Source organism: Polistes canadensis, unplaced genomic scaffold (genome assembly GCF_001313835.1).
Source record: "Polistes canadensis isolate GaletaPanama2010 unplaced genomic scaffold, ASM131383v1 scaffold_151, whole genome shotgun sequence".
In the NCBI taxonomy this organism is placed as follows: Eukaryota; Metazoa; Arthropoda; class Insecta; order Hymenoptera; family Vespidae; genus Polistes; species Polistes canadensis.
Genome location: NW_014569698.1, coordinates 123792 through 144518, shown reverse-complemented (window position 1 = coordinate 144518; position 20727 = coordinate 123792). Strand labels below are relative to the sequence as shown.

General features: G+C 30.5%; 1 protein-coding gene across 1 annotated transcript in view; it reads right to left on the bottom strand.

The window, feature by feature from the left end:
- Positions 1-18711, bottom strand: part of LOC106788721 (titin-like) — a 45598-nt gene extending 26887 nt beyond the window's left edge. The window contains exons 1-2 of the mRNA XM_014752209.1: positions 18657-18711; positions 18254-18437 (exon numbers count right to left, since the gene is read on the bottom strand). The gene's annotated coding sequence lies outside the window, so the exon portion shown is untranslated. The remainder of the gene's footprint in view (positions 1-18253; positions 18438-18656) is intronic.
- Positions 18712-20727: the final 2016 nt, after the last annotated feature.

The window sequence follows — 20727 nt, the reverse complement described above, 5'->3', positions numbered from 1 at the left end:
TGTAAAAAATTCCCACAGTTTATTAACTAGAAGTACAGAAGCGTATCCTTACATACACGCTTGGAAAATAGTAATATTATGTACGGGTCGGCGATTTTACAGCGGACATTTTATTTTCTTATGAGTATACTCTCTTTCGTAGTTTACAAAGTACGGGGTTATTCCATGATAGAATAAAATCCCCATTTGCGTAGGCGGAGTGATACCATGTTTATATGTAGGTATATGTAGGTATATATGGTTTATTCGTCGTCCTGTGTGCGCGCGCAGGATTCAACGTGATATTCACGGAAGCCATAAATTAGTAGCAGAATTTTCTTGCTGTTTAAACGAACGTTATACTGTGTGTGCAGTATAGTAAGTACAAACAATAGAACAAGAAGAGCTATTTTGTGTTTTACCTTTTTTATTTTATTTATTTATTTATTTATTTATTTATTTATTTTTCAAGTTATTTTTTCATACGAAATTATACGTAATAAATCGAGATCTCATTCGATATTCTCGATCTTGAATAGAAATAAGAATGAGTAAGATGAATGACGTAATGGAATGTGTTCGTTCTTTTTTTACCTCGTAGGGGATTAATGTTAGAATTGAATGAATGTGAATGAACGAGTAAACGAAGGACGATAAGAGGCGTTGAATCGTAACACGTACGATTTCTTATTTATTTTTTTTTTTTTCTTTCTTTTTTCTGTTTCTCCTGTTTTTTTTTTCTTTTTTTTCCCCAATATTAGCATCAAAATTAGAATCGTATTTTCTCTTTTCTCTTTCTTTTTAGATTTCGATGCAAATGAGAGAGGCCAAGTCATCATAATAAATTCCATACATATTATTTCCTTTTTCTTTTCTAATGTATTACCCGGAAATATCAAATGTGTTATATAGAGACACGTTACGGAGAAACAATGCGAAGATTATAAGAATCAATGTGAGTATATAATATAAGCATGATCATTCGAATAAATAAAACATCGATCACGTGATGTCGTATATCTTGTATCCAAGCTTCCAGTCGCATTAATGTACGAATTCCTTATGGTGATCCAGGCAAAACGTTCGTTAGGATATAATAATAATAATAATAATAATAATAATAATAATAATGATAATAATAATAATAATAATAAAGAAAAGGAAGGAAATAAAAAAAGGAATTAAACGAGAACTAAACGCGACCAGCAACAACGGCCTTGCGCTCACCACCAAGAAGGCACCTTTCTCGTTTCCTCGGCTAATGGTCATGGACGGTTTTATTTAATGGCGGACGTTATGAAAACTCCTTAGTTTTAAAACACGCAGGATTGTTTATTCGAGCGAGTCCTTTTTCTAATTTCTTCCGAATTTTTTCCTTTTTCTAGTTTTCTTTTTCTTTTTCTTTTTTGTTTTATATAAACGATTAAAAATATTTGATACTTCTAAATATTTCGTTAACGATATACTTTCGTCTAACGCAGGTGTATAACGGTAAAAATCGAGTAATTAGTAATTATATAATTTTTGTAAGGACGTAATTTTGATACGTAGTAGTCACGCTTGCACGACGCTTGCTTGGAAATAGGTAAATTTGTTTGAATAGTATGTTGGATAAATTATGGTTATTACGAGGCACAAGTCGAGTGTGTTAAGACGTTAGAAAAAGAAAAAAAAAAAAAAAAAAAGAAATAGAAGAACAAAATGTTGATCAAAAGTGTTCGTAAATGTACATGTGCGACGACCAATAAGGCAGTCACTCTGCGTGCGAGACCGTCTAAAGCAAATACCGAGAAAAATCATTATGCGGAGCACGATACCCTCTCTTTCTTTCTTTCTTTCTTTCTTTCTTTATTTCTTTCATTCTATCCTTTCTTTTTATCTCTCTTTTAGACGATATTACACGCCCACTTGGACATTCAAATGCACGACTCGAGAAAAGTATTCTCTCTCTCCTTCTCGCGCTATATTTAGCATCATTTTACATTAACATTTTTTTTTTTCTTTTTTTTGTTTTTTTTTTTTTTTTTATCATACTTCGTTAGTGAACACACACTTACGCAAGTTCATTAAAATAATTGAAAATTCATTAGGAAATCTTTAAGAAAATGTTTATATCGAAAGCTTATTTATTATTTCTTTCTTAGCTTGCGTAATCGACTAACTGAAATCTAACATTTTATATCTAATCTATTGATCCAACAACTCGAATTAAATCTAAGTTTGTAATTAATTTGTACAAAAAAATCTGCTAGATATAGTAATTAAATGTATATTGAAGAAGTTAGACATCGCGTGGAAAGTGCCGCTTTTCATTCCTTCGCAAAATTCCTTAGCGCCTTCCTCCTTATTGAAAGGAGGAACTAGAAATGCCGAAATGGTCAGGCACGAATGCGTAACGACTATTACTATTTATTTCTTTCTCTCTTTCTTTCTTTCTTTCTTTCTTTCTTTTTTTCTTTCTTTATTATTCTTTTAGTAAGAGGTAATTTATTTTATGCGCATATACGTTAGATCGAAAGGAGCGAAGGCGTTTTCGAAATGTGTGTGTGCAGCGTGTTGTAGGAGAGGAGAGACGGAAACTCGTTCTGGCAAGAATCGATAACTCCCCGATCGATTTATTATTCGGAACCAGTTCTACCACATATTTCTCTATTAACTTATCGTCCAATTAAAATGTAACGAAAATTAGCTTACCGAACGAGAGCTTTCAAACTTTGTACGAATCGTATTCGAGATAACGCGTGCAATTACTAAATTACTGATCGTTCCTTTATTTTTTATGCTTTTTCTTATTGTTAAAACAATAATAATAATAATAATAATAATAATAATAATAATAATAAGAATGGAATAATAAGACAGAATTAATAAGAAGTCTCATTAACGCATACCTCACGTTTTAGAATTACCCTTTTTCTAATTAAAAGTATATGTAATAGGGGAAAATATATACACACTGAGTAATACAGATATAATTGATTTCTAACGTAATCGCGACTGGAATTCACGGATGTTACGACGGGGTAGGAGGGTATTACGAAGCACCATGCAATTCTTTTAATCGTATACGAAATTATTTACCTTTTTTTTTTTTTTCTCTTTTTATAAAGACTAGATTTTCTTATGTTAATTTTTATCACATATAAATACGTATACGAATACATATAATACATATATATATATATATATATATCCACGTATCCATATATATATATATATATATGGATACGTGGATCATTTTACGTGTTACTTTCAAGGTGACACACGTAATCGACTCCTTTCGATGTTTCTCTCGATAATCGCAAGATCGATCATGGGAATCTTCATATTTGAATGATGCATCTCTTGTGTGTGCATCCGATTATAATAGTTTAGATAAGTTTTTTTTTTTGTAAACGAATTTTCGTCTTGGTAGATCCATCCTCGAAAGTCGTCACGGCGGATACGGTCCAGGCCGGATCGGTTTGATTAGAAAGTAGGACAGACAGGCTTGCAACGGCAGAAACGGCAGCTCGTGCTACAGCCTTCGGGCTCTTTTGCCAACCCACACTTACGTAAGGACTCCTTTGCACGCCTTTCGACTATCTACAAACGCACTAACACATATTACGTTGAAATATGTATATAAATATTGCAAGAAAACGTGTTCTTTCGCATCTTTCTCTCTGTGACTGATTTTTTCATTTTCATAAATATTTATATTATTTTTTTGTAAATTTTTTTTTTTTATTATCGATGTAACATATGTCGGTATTTAATCAATTTTCTTATTTACACATATAGTGATAGATAATTATTAATGTTTTATACATTAATTTATTTTGAATTTATATATATATATATATAATGTTAGTAATTGTTTATCATCATAATTTAATTAATTAAATTATGTAATATATATTATAGTTAATTATAGTTAAATTATTAAATTTGTTTCTAGTTATACAAGTTAATATTTGTAAAAAAAAAAGAGTGTACAAAATGTTTCGTTGTTTCTCTCTTTGAGGTAACATGGTATCACGCGAGTTTCGTGTACGCTACGGAAGAAGGAAAAAGAATACGAGAGTTAACGATATTCCTTTCAATATATATATATATATATATATAAGCTTCTTAGTAAGTTTTTGGTTATTCAACAACTAGGATTACGTTGTTATACATATATTTTTTTTAAGATATACCGATCGATCGGGGTATGCTTGTTGAATAATTTATCATTATTTTTGTAGGATTTTCAATTACCGTTCGTTATGTTCATTTTTGTAATAATAATAATAGTAATAATAATAATAATCCTATCGTATTAAACACGGAGACAAAGAAGAAACGAAAAAGTACGATTGATTCCATCGTTCAAATACCATAATACATTACGTAATGGAGAAATCATTTTTAAAGCAAACTATAGATAAATTACCACACTATCGATCGCTACGTGTATGGCATTATCTTCTCCTTAAATTAACAACTAATATTTGTTGTAAGCATCTCTCAATAGAAATTTTAATTCCTTTCTACGAAATGCGTTTAAATTTTGATTATACTCTTTAGACGTTCATTTATTTCGATATATTTTAAAAGAATAAAACAAATCAATCATAATTGTGTCAATTTTGTTTAAATTTTTGTTTTTAAGCGCTACTAATAAATTTATTCGAAATTATACGACAAGAAGTTTTTTCATCGGAATCGTTTACTTATGTTAGTGAAAATTATTTTTAAATATTTTTTGTGTAGATAGAGATATATATGTATTGTAATATAAATTATATAATATATATGTAATATAATATAAATTACTAAAGTACAAAATGTTATTTCTTCATAAAAATAAATCAAAATACAAATCCTTACATCTGTATTTCGTAAAAACATAAAAAATAATATTGATACTACGTGTTTTTTTTCTCATAGTTCGAGATCGTTTAGTATAAAATTCAGGATAAATTAAATCTATTACAAAAATATATAAGAAGATTATCAAACAGTGTTATTTCTCGATGGTCTTCTAAAGTCATTCGACTCTGAACCGGCAATACTACGGCATTAATGATCTACGCCCAAGTACCGCATTCTGCATTCAAGTTATACGTGCAAGTGTATGCGAGAGGCTTGACGGACGTGGAATTTAATTTAATAGCCATAAACGGTCGCGCGAGTGAGCGACACCGGTACCGGGGACTTTGTGAAATGAAAGTGCGGCTTGTCGTTGAATCAACGAGAGAGAGAGGGTAAATGAGGAAAGATAAAGATAAGGATAGAGAGAGAGATAGAATGAGATAGAGAGAGAAAGAGAGAGAGAGAGAGAGAGAGAGAGAGAGAGAGTCGGAAAAGAAAGAGAGAAAGAAAGAAAGAAAGAAAGAAAGAGAGAGAACGACCTTGTAGACAAGTCTTAACACACCTAGGCGCGGCTGTCTCTTGGAAGATCATTTCGATTTCTTTTGAATAATGTACGCCTCGATTATTCAGACTTTCGAGAGAACGATAGTTGGAAAGATTGAAAGGGATCGCGCTTTCAAGATCAAAAAGCATGCTACCTTCTCCCTTCTTCTTATTTCTTTTCTTCTTCTTCTTTTTCTTTTTCTTTTTCTTCTTCTCGGTTACGTTAGGTATCGGATAAGGTAATTGTTAATTTTATTTCTTTTTCTAATCTCAACTGCAGATAAATCTTTAATTTCATCATAAAAAAACATAGAGAGAACGTTGAAGAAAAAAAGGGTAGCGGGGGGGGGTGTTCCTAAATAGATAAGTTAAGAATTTGACACGACCTTGAAATAGTTTCGTCATGGTTGAAATTACTAAACGATCCGAAACGTTAACGTAGTAAAACAGGTTGCTGGTACATGATGATTCTTATATGCTCTCTTCCGTTTTATTATTATTATTATTATTATTTTTTTCATGTTTTTCTTACAAATGGGCTTCAATTTACTTGGAGAACCGTTCGATCTTCTTCTAAGATATTCCTTCCTGTTCCCAGGACATACGATCGTAATATTGATGGTCGCGCAGATGGTTAAACCGATTAGATTTTATTTCGTTCGAATTTGTCGATTTGATCGATCTCAAAACGGTAATAATAATAATAATAATAATAATAGTAAGAATATATGATGGAAGCTAGGTCGTACTACTTGTTAAAGTTCGACGTTGATATATAGCGTTGATTTCTTTGTAACGGTTTCATCTTTCCTCATCCGTGTCCTTTCGTGTTTCACGGAAGTGTTTTTTTTGTTTTTTTTTTTTTTCAACATTTCAGATTCGTTTTTCTTTTTGTATTTGTTTTTTTTCCTTTCAATTATTTAGTTTACTTAGGATAGACAACACGAAGGTCATTCTCTTTCCTAAACGTTCCTCAATTGAAAGTGAAACTGTTTCGTGGTCCAGTACAAATCTTTTAGTATCCTTTCGAATTCTGACCTTTCCCTTTCTGACTGTGGTCACCGTTCGAAGAACAAATCTTTATATCCGTTAGAAGGTTTATAATATTCTTTCTTTGTCATTTAACAAATAAAATTCATTTCTAGTCTTATACGAGATACTTTCTCAATTATATTATTTTTTAATTATAAATTTTGACGTTGTTTTTTTTTTTTTTTTGTTTTTTTCATAATAAAATTCTAACGAATTTTATATTCTTGTGATTTTCGCATTTTTTAAATATTAAAGAATTTCTATTGTTCACGATAGACAACACACATTTACGTAAAGCATAATATCAACGAATGAGTTTGATATTTACTACGTTGACAAATCGATGCAGTCGGAAGTAATTAGCATAACATTGATGTCCATTGTTCATCGTCGAAACCGGATCTCCTTCTCGACGTTGTTATATTCAGAAAAGAACAACTATGTTTGTGCATTGTTGAACAATCAAGTTTGTTTCTCCAGTTCGATTCTTAAGTTTCCTTGAAAATAACGTTGATGTATTATTGGAAAACAACTGATAATGATATTAATTAAACATAATCATAATTAATTTGAAAAGATAATAAATGGAAATGTGTGATAAATTCTTTCTTTTTTTCTTTTCTTTTTTTTTCAGGAAATACGTGATCAATTATAATATAAGGGATATGCTTGTAGAATTCATAGATCATTACGAAATAAAATAGAAACCTTGTGAAATGAGCCGATATACAAATAATACATATATAGATATTATTTATTGAAATTAAGTAATTAATTGTGGTGAAATTAATTCCTTATCTCGGGCGTGACTTAATTAAGACGAATAGTTAATTCAATGGTAAATTAGTTCTTCCTTAGGTTAGGTTCTTACGTGAATCTTCTTCGAAGGAAAGAACTTTAACGAACGTTGTTGCTCGACGAACCGTGAATTATGAAGTATCGAATCGAAAGGTTTCACGATGAAGAAATATCGATACACGAGGTTGAACGAGATCGAATCGATATACGATCAGGTTTATAGGAAGGGTGGCACAAGTGCTTTTACTGTGTTTCGAATTTATATACGAGATTGTCTGTACTGTCTGTTGGAAGAACAACATCCGTCGTTCTTTTTCACTTTTCGAAGTAAGTAGAAAGTTTCAAGAATCGAAACTTCTTATATGTGTACGTGTGTGTATTTCTATATACATACATTTATACATATCCAGATATGTGTATACGTGTTTCAACGTATCGATCCGCGTACGTTATATATTAAAGAAATAATTACACAGGGACGATCGCAAGCAAGACTTCACGAATTCTCAATTAAGATTTCTCCTTGAGAAAATATTTTTCGTCTGTTCTTCCGCCTTTCTTCTTTGGGTTCATCCTTTCTCTGATTAATTCTGTTTTTTTTTTCCTTTTTTTTTTTTTTTTTTTTTTCCATTCTTAAAAGAGAAATTTAAAAAGTATTTATTTATATATGTCGATAATTTATTAAATTATATATATAATACCGATTAATTAGTTAGAGAAAGAAAAGAAAAAAAAATATATATTCTACAGAGAAGTGCTAAAATTGGATTGAATTCTTCGGAGCAATGGAAGGAAACTGTAACGTTAGCTTTGTTGTTAGGTAGGTAGCTGCATGCCTGAAGTTGATCGGACATTGCCTGTAAGTGAAAGTGTCGCTGGTCGAGTTGGTCATACGTTTAGATATATCTGTACAAATGTGTATACGTACTAATACATAGATAAACACGTGCGCCAGTCTTGAGCAATATTTAACCCTATCGACGACGATTGCAATTAATCAAATTTTTTAATTACACGCCGCCAATCCTAATCACACAATACGTTTAATCACAATAGTTCTAATTAATCAACGTAAATAATCGTAGGAACTAATTCGTTCATTTGTTTTTTAATTACGAAATACAATCGTTGACAAATTAATCCGTAGATAAATTCTTTTTTCATTTCATCTTCAATCAATTTGATTAATTAACTAATGTTAAATAATCCCTTGTGGTTTATAATTAATCGCAGGTAATAAATATTTCGATATTGTAATCATTAATAGAATTAAATATTGCTCAAGATTGCTGATACATAGAAAGCAAAAAGCTACTTGGAAATACGTAGACATTAAATCTGGCCATACCAGGCTTCCAATCGTATCCATGTATGTATATATATATATATATATATATATATATATTTACGTATATATAGACTATTGAATATATCGAGTATTTCTATTCCTGTTTTCACGTTCCAACGTTCAAAGGATATATATCGTGTGTCGCGAATACGCAAGTCAGAAAAAATCATTGGTAGAACGAACGAAGTTTACTTGTATATAAAGCATGTAAGTATATATCTATATGTATATTGTTATATACATAAAATACAAGTATCATCTCGTGTTCACGATGCGGGACGTTTAGCCGAAGGAGTATCGATGATCGTCTTGAAAACAGGACTCTCCGATGATCTAACGTTTATTCGATACAAGATTACCCGAGGATCTTTTATACACTACCAACCAAAAGTTTGGAATATCAACATGTAAATTTTGAGTGTGTGTGTGTGTGTGTGAAACAAGATATTTATAAGAAAAAAATAAAGAAATGCCTTTAGCACATAACCGAGGTAGATTTAATTTAAAGAAAATTAAACAAGAATTGACTTTAAAGACATTAAACAAGAAATGACTTTATTTTTCTTTCAATTGCTTTTTCATTAAAAAAGTCACTTTAATTTTGAACAATAGTGTCTGACATATTCTAAGCATCTTGATATATATATATATTTGAATATTTTTCAACGAGTGATTTTTGAAACTTTTAGTTGATAGTATGTGTATTAGTAATTCTACAAGATTGTGCATTTCTTACGATAGGAAAGATACCTTCTTCCACTTTGAAATAGGAAATAACACGATAGCTTAATAAGCTTGTATTCCTTTTAAAGAGAGTATATCTACTCGTAAGAGGAGAAATTTTTGTCAAACATCTTTTTTTTTTTTTTCTCTCTCTCTAAGGATTTTCTCAATAAAATTTATATAAGGGAAAAAGAGAAAGAGACACGGAGCAATTTCATGGTCACTTTTCAATGATTTTCTACCACCCGTTATAAATGGATCGTGTGGAACGTTGAAGGTGCAGGAACTCGTCCAATGAACGATCCTCTCTACTCCATGAGATGTCTACTTATCGTCCTGAACATGCGGGTAATAACGGTTACTCGGAAGCTCGTTTCTGTAAGAGTTACGGTTACTCTCAAAGATTTAGAGTAGGTCACCAAAATATTCGTGGGATTTTCAAAGATTTCGATCAATATAATATAACATTTGTTTATATTTGGAAATATTTTAATTGACGAATTGGAATTCGGAATTGTCCGAATATTATATAATTTAATATTTTAAAATATAATTTAGATCCAAATGTCTGATTGATAATCAAATCCTGTAAAATATAATAATTAGACTTTTCGTTGTTTCAGTATCGTTTCAGGATCTTTAAAATATTTCAATCAATGCGTAAAAATATCTGCATATATATATACAAAAATTATAATTATAATATATATATACAAAAATTAAATTAAAAAAACATGAAATAATTTTGTACAATAATTTTTTATTTTTAATATAAAAATTATTTAGGATCTTATATGTTAGAACGTAGATCAAAAAATTCGTAGATAAATAAATCTTAAGAATAAATTTCTGTTGTCGTACTGTAAAGGATATATGTGAAAACTTCCTATTGATTTCAATAATAGCCGGTTTTGAAGTATAAGAAACTTATGAGAGAAAGAGATACTTTCGATCGAGTTTGTCGAGGGAATGAGGGAGCTTACGGTTACGGAGAAAGTTCTTCGTGGCGGCCTTAAAGGAATCTTCGCGGCATCGTCAAGGACGACTTCGTCGACACAACCAACCACAAACGATTCTTGTCCGCGGAAAGGTTAAACATAATTAGTTTGATCGACTAGCGAGCAAGTAATCGGCGCTATTTCATTTCATTTAGATTCTGATTTAAAGAAAAAAAAAAAAAACCGGTGCCAATGACGGAAAATGAAATTTAATAAGCTGTTTATAATTGACTCATTTAACTAACTGTCATTTAGATTTATCTCTGTTTACATATTTATATTATATTATTTCTGATTTAAGCGTCCAATTGTATCATTTCTGCAAAACCGGAAGAGAAGATCGTCAAAGCGTGTTAGAGTGAACAAATGAATAAATATAATGCACCGACAAGCACACTGTCCTATCGTTGATTATTATGTTTACGACGACCATAGGGAAAATTCAATTAGTTTTAAAGGAAATGACGAAAAAAGAAAAAAGAGAGAATGAATTGCAATCGGGTTAATGAGGAGAAATTATTTGGATTATTATTTAAATATTTGTTAGTGTTTATATATAATATAAATTAGATTATTCGAAATTATATATATATATATATATTGCATAAACTTCATATTTTACTTTTTATAATTAGCAAGTATTATTTTTTAGAAGATTAGAGATTAACTATCATATTTGATTCATAAATGTCCTACCCTTTTAATATTTAAATTTGCTTAATAAGATACTTTATAAACCATTTCGAGAAATAAATTACTTGAAGTACAGGGGGGGGGGCATATGTACATCTGTAATTAAATACTTCAATAATTTATAATTTTATGTTATATTCATTTAATAATGAAAATAAATTAACTTCACATGAAATTGAATAGGAAAATAATTTTTTAATTCTATGCTTCATAAAGTTTATTAACGCGATTAGGTTTAAATAGAAATCAATAATCGAATCCTTTTATGATGACTTATTATTATTGAGGAAATAATAATGAAAATTCGTTAAAGCAAATGCCAAGCAAGGAATAAATCGACGATGATGACGAAAAAGAAGAAACGAGTGATATGTTACGCGTATACGTTCGGTGAAAGCTAAATACCGGCTTAAGGACGCCTCGCCAATATCACCAAGGCCGTTTTCCCTCCGAGTCTTTCGAAGATTCCTTCGTCATCGTCATCATCATCATCATCTTTTTCTTTTTATTCGTCGTAGTCTTCATATTCGTATTCGAGTGGTTAACCTAATTAGCGATTTCCGTGTGATCTGGCTCAGGATTGCGCTATCATTCGAGTTGCATCGTGATCTAAGAAACATGACGGTAAAAGGAAAAACGAAAGAGTAAAATGTAAAATAAAGAGAAGAAAGATGTATAAAGATGTACATAACGGTTGAACTCGAATATTTCGAGCGCAATTAATTGGACACTTTAAGATCGTTACAGGATGAAGTATATCTTTCTCATATACTTTATCGTTCAATTATTGTGTGTATATATATAATAATAACTTATAATTAAATTGTGAATATAATTTATAATGTATCTCAGCTGTTCATTTATTAAATTGATTAACTCCACAAAATAAAACTAGTAAAGAATATCGATAAATTTATATAAATTATCAGAGCATTTTTTATAGTATTTAGTGTGGTGCCTAATTATTAAGGAAATTTATTTTAAATATATTGTTCACCCCTAAATGTAGGTATATATCATTATTATTAATATGAATACTTTGGTACTAAAATTTGTAAGAAATTCTAAAAATGAAGTTAATCATTTGTTCCTACGAAATTCATATCAATTTAAAAATTACGAGATAACATGTTTGTTATAGTTAAATTTCTAAGAAATTGTATATATTTGGCATATCAAATTTTGAGAATAGTTGTCTATTAATAGAAATGCATTTATCGGTATTATTTACAAGTGGAGTAATCAATATTACATTCGAATGAAATAGAAAAAAAAAATATCAAATGACAGTAGGACACGTACCAATCGTTTGTTAACCATAACGGCTTGACAACGTAACAGAACGAATCTAACTGTCCAAGTGCCATTTCGAGAACGGTGAACGTCCGTTCGATCGTTGTCTGGTTGTAATGCGATAAGTAGTGTCTAGTATTTGTTGTCAAACTATCTTAAACAGGAAGTTCTTTCTGGAATTCGAACTGGCTATGCAGTGATCGAAGAAATTGGGCCAGATCGGAGTCTGGGGTTGGTGAACGCGAAAGTTGGGAAATCGACGTCTCGAATCAGCGAGAGAGAAATAGAAAAAAAATGTATAGAACTTTCGTCAAATTCTTTTGGTTTTCCCTTTAAACGACAAACATGGTCATTATCTTTTATTTTCTTTTCTATTTTCATTATCGACTTTGTTCGAATGGAAAAATTAACATCCACCTTGCTTGCTTGTTTGCTTGCTTTTCACCAATAACCTAAAAGCAAGCTACAAAACCTCGATCAAAACTTAAGGTGAGAGTTCGAACACAACGTGAAATACTTTTAAAGGAAATTATTCCTACATTGATATATAAAGAGAAAGAGAAATTTGAACATAGACGATAAACAAGTTTGCCTTTTTTTTTCTCTTACTTGTTTTTTTTTTTTTTTCTTCGACGCTTTGACGTTGACGATGATTATAGTCGAATTCGGTCATAACGCTTCTCGAAAGTGTTTGTTTTCTTCGTTTTTTTTTTCTTTTTTTATTATATATATTTTTCTTCTCTTCTCTTTTATCATTATTTTTTTTTTTTTTTTTAATTTCAAGGCAAAAGTCTACAATAATATATGTGAAACCGGTCCGAATCGAAATCGATGAAACGGTGAACGGATTAAGTGATTGCTATGATTAAAAAAAAAGTCATAGTCTGTCGAAGATTGTCATCAGACAATGTAACTATTATTCTGAGCAATAAACCGAACCTGTATAATATCTATCGAAAATACCACATTCTTATTATATAGCATACGTCGTTGAAAGTAGTGATACTGGTGGTTGGTCTTGCTTGTAGAAACTAAAATGAAAGCTGTTGCTGTTGCTGCTGCTGTTGCTGCTTACCGTTGATGGAGACGCGTAAGAAGCGAATCTCGCATTTTACGGTATTCCCTATCTCCTCTACTCCTCGTGGACATTTATATCACTCCGCTAAGATAGAAAGAAACAGAAAAAGAGAGAAAAAGAGAGAGAGAGAGAGAGAGAGAGAGAGAGAGAGAGAGAGATTAAAACTGGTTTTTCAACAGCTTAGAAATCCCGGGAGAGTCAGAAGAGAATGAATCGATCGATCTCGATCCTACTGATATTATCTCTTTCTCCCACTTTTTATGTTTTAAGATCGAGGCGAAAGGAGACACCTGTGTGACCACATTTGTGCACACGCGTGACCAACTCTGTGGATCATCGTAAAAGAGAATGATCAAAATAAAAAGAAATAGAGAAAGAGAAAAGTATCCTTTAAATATCACGAATATGTGAATGATTTAGATAATTATTAAGATTAAGAGTGTAAGATAAAATAATATATTTGTGATTTATTCCTTTATATTTTGTTGTTATCATGTTAAAGAAATATCATTTAAAGAAATAAGAATCTTTTAACAGTAATTCCTATCGACCTTTCGTGTATACTTCATATTGAATAAGATTTTAGCTAATTGAATGGTGAACAATATATTTTCTTTTATTTAGAAATGAATAATATACATTTTATGGGGTGTTTTGAGAGGATTTTTTGTGTACAAATTACAGAATGCGGTGTGATAGGTTTAGTGTTAAATATCAGTAATATAAATGACATTTAAATTTTTGAAATCAGTCTAAAATTGTAATTATTAATTTATGTATTTTTTGTCTTCAACGATTAGTGATTAATCGTTGTTACGTTAGAGAAATATCGTTGAAAGAAATATCGACGAAATACGAGAGAAAGGCACGACGAATGACCCAAATAATTGTCTCTTTCTTTTTCTCTCTCTCTCTCTCTCTCTTTCTTTTTTCTTGAAGTCGATATCCGTACGGAAGAGAGTGCTGACAAGCTCGTGGCCGTGAGCAAGGAAAAAGTCCTGTTATGTTGGTACCGATATGTTAATTCAAAAGTAATAAGGTATTTAGCGAGGCCTCCTTCTCGATCTGGTCCCTTGAAGGCAACGAGGTAATTCAACGATTACTCGGTCAGAGGTGTGTTAGACGAATTTTAAATGGTGAAAGTTTTACAGGAACACGAAATAATGTTTGATCAAACGGTCCCGACAAACAAAATTTCATCTAGCGATTAATATTATATATTTCGCGTTCGTTAGAATAATAAAATGATTTGAAATTTACATTTCAAACTTCTTACATAAAAAAGAAAAAAAAAAAAGGAAAACATAATAAAACGTCAGGATACGTTAGACGAATTTCAATGAGTGAAAGTTTATTAACGGGAATTCGAAATATTTGCAATCATAAATTCGATTAATATTTCTTACGTTCAAATAAACGGACACTCATTTAAAATCCTATTTCAATATTATCGAGATTTTCATTGAAAATGAAAATAATAAAATGATGAAAAATATATTGAATAAAAAAAATAAGATAACATACAACAAATATCCAATTAGAAATGATAATAATCTTGATCTCGGAATATATTATGTTCATTTTCTTGATCTTTAAAGATTGTTTACAAGTTATGTGTCTCGTGGCAATGGGGACCCACAAAGTTCTTGGTGCCCCACGATGCGTGCATGCATCTATAGCCGGTTCGACTGCATTTCACGACGGCGGCGGCGGTGGCGGCGGCGATGGTGGTTATACACACAAACACACACACACGTGCACAGGTGATTGCACAAACACAGATAAATACACATGCAAACGAGGAGGAGAGGCAATGTGGCCCGTTGCAAGCTTCTACACGACAATCTCTAAGCGTTCGTGTCAAGTGCTACTAATACACTCTTATTTCGATTCCTATCCACTTCTGCGAGACCTCAAATGTAAAAGCGCATGAAAACGATTGGCTTGCTTCGTAATACGAAGTGAGAAAGAGAAAGAGGTGAGAGAGAGAGAGAGAGAGAGAGAGAGAGAGAGATCTCTTTCGATTACAACGAATCACGATTTTGTGCCATTCGAGTTTCATCCTGTTTAAACACACGATGTTTAAATATATTATATTTTATATAGGAGATCTCTCGTATTAATTTTTATTAACAATTTTGATATATACTTAAAAATTATTTTCTTTTTTTTTTTAATTATTAATTATCTCATATTTATTTTTACGATATATTTAATTAATTATTTCATTATAAATACGAAGAAGAAAAAATATGTAGACTTTTCAAGTTTTTATTTTTTTTATTTTGTTTTTAGTTTTTTTATTTTTTATCTTTTTATTGTTTGCTTTTTAAAACAAAACCGTACTTAAAAAGGGACATTATATACGCCATACGTTAATAAATACAACGACGTGATTTACATCCCGATGTTTATTCTCTTTTTGAAAAATATAAAAAGAATATATGTTGGGTTGTTGGAGCTTGTTGCGGAGACTTAAAGTCAGTGGATACTTAAAAGACTTTTAAAATTCTACCATGAATTCATTCGCCCACATATATGCATGTATTTTCTACTACGTAAAAGAAACGTTTTCTCTCCTTGCTGCTTTTACCCCAAGAGAATTCAAACTCTAAGAAGTTACGTTAGTTCCCTTTCGGCCTTCCTTCCCGGACACGCTTGGAATCACAATTTCAAATATTCTAACCGATCATATATATGTCTATTATGTCTTTCTTGTATTTTATTACACCTAACAAATTTTTCTTTTCTTTTTCTTTTTTTTGTCGTGAAAATTTTACTAAAACGTTTCAGTTATTCTATTTACGTTTATAAATATCAATACGAGAGTAAACATAATTTTATTAAATCGTCAGTGAATACTATTCCAAACAATTGTATCTTTTTAAGTTTACTGTTAACAAATTATTTATTTTAGAATTTTATTAAAAAAAACAAACAAAAAAAAATACACAAGTAAAGAAAAAAGAATGGATATTTTAAAAGAATAGTTGCATTCTTTATATATTAAGTGTTGTTTGTACAAATTAAATGTTATATTAAACTCGATAACAAAGCTAAAAAATGATTGATACAAAATAATTTAATTTGTTGATTAAACGAAAAAAAAAAGAAAAATTGTAAAATAGAAACGCTGACGTAGGATAAAAATCAAGACTTGTCACATTCGTTGCGCAACGTTATTTCTTCCATATGGTGTTAGGTGTTAGGCAAAGGCACCCACGACGGAAACTCGTCTGAAAGATATCATCGATTTTTCTCAATCTCGATTATATTCTAGACTCGTTAACTATCCTAGAAATGTAAGATTGTATCGCTTTGTAATTTAACGCGAATATGTTGCTCACAAGGCAAAAAGTTGCACTACTTATGAATCAGTTAGATATAGTTTTTCTGCAGAGCATTCAAATCACTGGTCAGTGTTCTTAAAAGTATTCCTTCTCTTTCTTCTATTCCTTTATTATTATTATTATTATTAAACAATTAAAAATCTCCCTCTCATTGCGATGAAAAAATTAAGAAAAATAATAATTAATTTATTCATTAAAAGCACCTATAGAAATTTAATTTATCTGAGTATTTTCATCTGACGTTAATACTGTTGTAAATATATTTATATTTATAGGTTTTTGGTATTTATTATAAATAAAAATATAGCATAACAATATTAATATTTTTTGCATTTTATTTTGTAAATATTCTAAATGTAAATTACTGTTTAAATCTTTATTTAATATTGATAATAATTGCTAACGTTTCGATTTAATATAGATAATGGTTACACATGTGCAAAACATATGTAAAAAATGTTAAAAATGAGGGTCCTAGTAAAACAACTTTCTGGGACTTTTCAGTGTCAGAAAAATATTCTATTTTTTGGAAATTGGTTCGAAAGAAAATTAAATACAAAAGAAAAACTTCTAAAATCTTGAAAAATAATAGTAAAGGAAAATATTGGAAGAAACGTGTTACTTATCATATTACTACCAAAACTTGGGACTGATTTTCTGGGTCAGACATTAACCAGACCCTCCCATAAATTAGAAGAAAACTCTTGAAGATATTTTTTTTTAAATTCTATACTGTGCCTTTTTTCCTAATTATTTATGAAACAAATTTAAAATTAACGAAAGATTTTTTATTAACTTCAATCCCTGTAAAAAATCATATCCAACCCCTGCAAATGTAATTTTATAATAAAAAAACAGTTTCAACTTTTACATTAAACAAAAAATTAAATTTGTGAAAAGAAAATATAATTGAAACATTAGCTGGAAAAATGATTAAACTGTTCAAAAAAATGTGCAATAATTGGATAGACGCGTAAAATATTAATTAAGACGAATAAAACATTACATTATGAAAAATACCAAGGATAATCTAATATTATGTTTAAAGTCGTGTTTCAAAATATACAATTATTAGATAAGATTGTTCGCGAAAATAATAATTTTTTTAAATAAAATTTAATATAATAAATTAATATATTTTGTGTGTTTTAAATTATACTAAAAATAATAAATATTTGATGATCATGTAGGAAATTGAATTGACAACAAAAAAGAAATCGATTAAAAATCAATAAAAAAATCAAACAATTGTTTGCAATTTATTAAAAAAGAATGAATTTCATTTCTATCATCAGTTGTATTCTCGGAAACACGTCTATCATTTGTCATTCGTGTTTTACGTAAAAATTCAACCACATCGAAAAGAAATAATCAAATAAAATTCAATCAAGTATCATTTCATAATATTATCTCTTATTTACCCGCCATAACACTAATTCACTGAGCATATTATGAATATATCTTACCTAGCAACGGAAATCATCATCAACAACAGATATAATATAATAATAGTATTTAACGAACATAGAATAGATCGATCGTTATAGAAGAGAAAAAAAAAGAAAAAGAAAAAACTCACCCTCGGCGTCGTTCTTAGATCCCCATGGCACTGAATACACTGACAAGCACAATTTTTGATCCTCGGTTTGCACGATAGATTGATAGATATATAGATGATCCCCTTCCCTTTTTCAAATCCTCTTTAAGGATTATCGATCATTCGTTATTGCACACTCGCGCCTTTTATTGTTTTTCTTTTAAATCTATTTATTAAAAACGGTACGATAAAAATATACCCCAAGGAAAAAAAAGAAAATAAACAAACGAGCGTATCCAACAACAACAAAAAATAAATTGTATTAAAATAAAATCTAAAGATAAAATTATAGAAAAATGAGAGAAAAATAGAAAAAGAATAATTAAAAAGATAGAAAAAGAAAGAAAGATTAAGAGAAAGAGAGATGTTATTTTTCACACGGCACCGGCCGATTCCGGTGAGGACGATTCCGCGGCCTTTTCCTTCTTAACGAATCGAAGCGAACGTTGGGTCTTTCTCGACTAGCTGACCGCACGACTGGGGCAAAGGACCCCGCGGGCCTGCGCGCCTGCGCGTCTCTTCACCACAAAGCGTCCCCCCTCCGAGAAGCCCCTGATCCCCAAAGCCCCGTCCGTCAGTCCCTCTTTCTGTCCCCTTCGCTCCCTTCCTTCCCCCTTCTTCCTTCCTTCCTTCCCTCTCAAAGTTGCATTGCCAACATCACTAATACTTCTACCACTACCATTCGGTTGCTTTTGCCTCGAGCAAGACAAAAGGTGGGAGGAATATAACTGGCAACCCTCTTCGAAAGGGACCTGTTCTTTCCTTCGTCTATATCCTCCTCTTACTCCTTTTACTTCTTCGTCTGTTCTTCTTATTCTTATTCTTCTTCTTCTTCTTCTACTACTTCTCTTTCACCTGCGGAGTTTACTCAGGTCGCAGGTGGCAGCACCTCACCTGAATTATTCCTAATCTTCCTTTAAGGATTATGTTTTCTCTCTTGCTTTCTTTCCCTTTTTCTCTTTCTCTCTCTTTCTTTCTCTCTTTCATTTTATTCCAAAAGGATTTAGTCGGAGATTTTTTGTTGTTACTGTGCTGCGTTATTGGGGTCTTTTTTTCAGGGGGATTATTTTTGTAGATGTTTATAGTTGGGATGGTGTTAATCTATGGGGACGCGTAATAATTTAACTTTTATTAATCGCGCGTGTCTCTGTGTCTCTGTGTGTGTGTGTGTGTAATAGGATTTTTATTTATGGATGAATGATTTTGAACGGGAGTATTTATTTCGTATATTAAATGTCTCTTGGTAGTTTTTATGAATTGAACGATTTGTAGGTAAATATAAATTTGGTATTAAGGTGGTTTAGTCTTAGTTTTCAAATGTTTTTAAAAAGAACGTAGAAAAAGAAGTTAAGTTGTATATACTGTTATGTGTTTTATCTAACAACAATAAATAGTATAATTTTTATAGAATTAAAGTTCTATATATTACACAAAAAAATATATATATAAATATTTGGGTTCGTGTAAACGTTATGAGATACTATTGTAAACTTATTGTTAGTTCAATTCTTGGCTATGTCAAGCTGATAAAACTTACATTATTTATTAGTTCTATATACAATGTTAAAAAATATATATTATTATCTTATAAAATTAAATAAGAATAATCGTGTGCAGATATAACTTCATCTTGAGTGATTTAAGCTATACTTATCACAAATTAAAATAATTACACGTTGAATTTAGTTATATCATTAAAATGAAAAATTTAGATATGCAGTTTTAGTTTTGAAATGTTATTCTTAAGAAAGGGATTAAAAAAAAAAGAGATAAAGGAAGGAAGGGCTGGACACTCATGGATGCACATCAGTGAACCCCCATGTGTGTTAATAATTTTTTCTTTCCTACTTCCACGTTTCTCGTCTGGTTTATTAAAAGAAAAAAGGGTACAATAAAGATCATCTTTTTTTGTCTCTGTGTGTGTATGTGTGTTTGTGTGTGTATGCCGAGCCAAAAACATGTCACGAGGCCACCAACGTTGGTACGTTCGAATCATAATCGAGCGAGTTTCAAATTTGCTCGAGATCGTAGAGGGAGACTGACTCAACTTCCGGATAATCATGAAGACGAGTCACCTGTTGCTCGAATAACGCAAAAAGGAACTCCGTTAGAGGATTAACACGTTCGCGCGAGGGAAGAGAACGATTTCCGGATGGGCCGATGCACATGAGCAACTACTGTTTCTTAAAATAGAACAACAACAAAAAATTAGATCCCTTTAATATAAAATGCAATGAAAATTGTATATGTTTCGTAGAACAACAAAGGAATAAATTTACTCGTATAAAACAATGGTAAACAATGCAAATTAATGGTATATGTGTTTCGTAAAATAAAAAGAATTTAAATGCACATCTTTAAATTTCAAATAAATAATTTAAGTTAAGATCTATTGAAGGTATGAATTTTTGACGCGATGTGTATTTTTAATTATAAATTAAAAATAAATTTTTCAA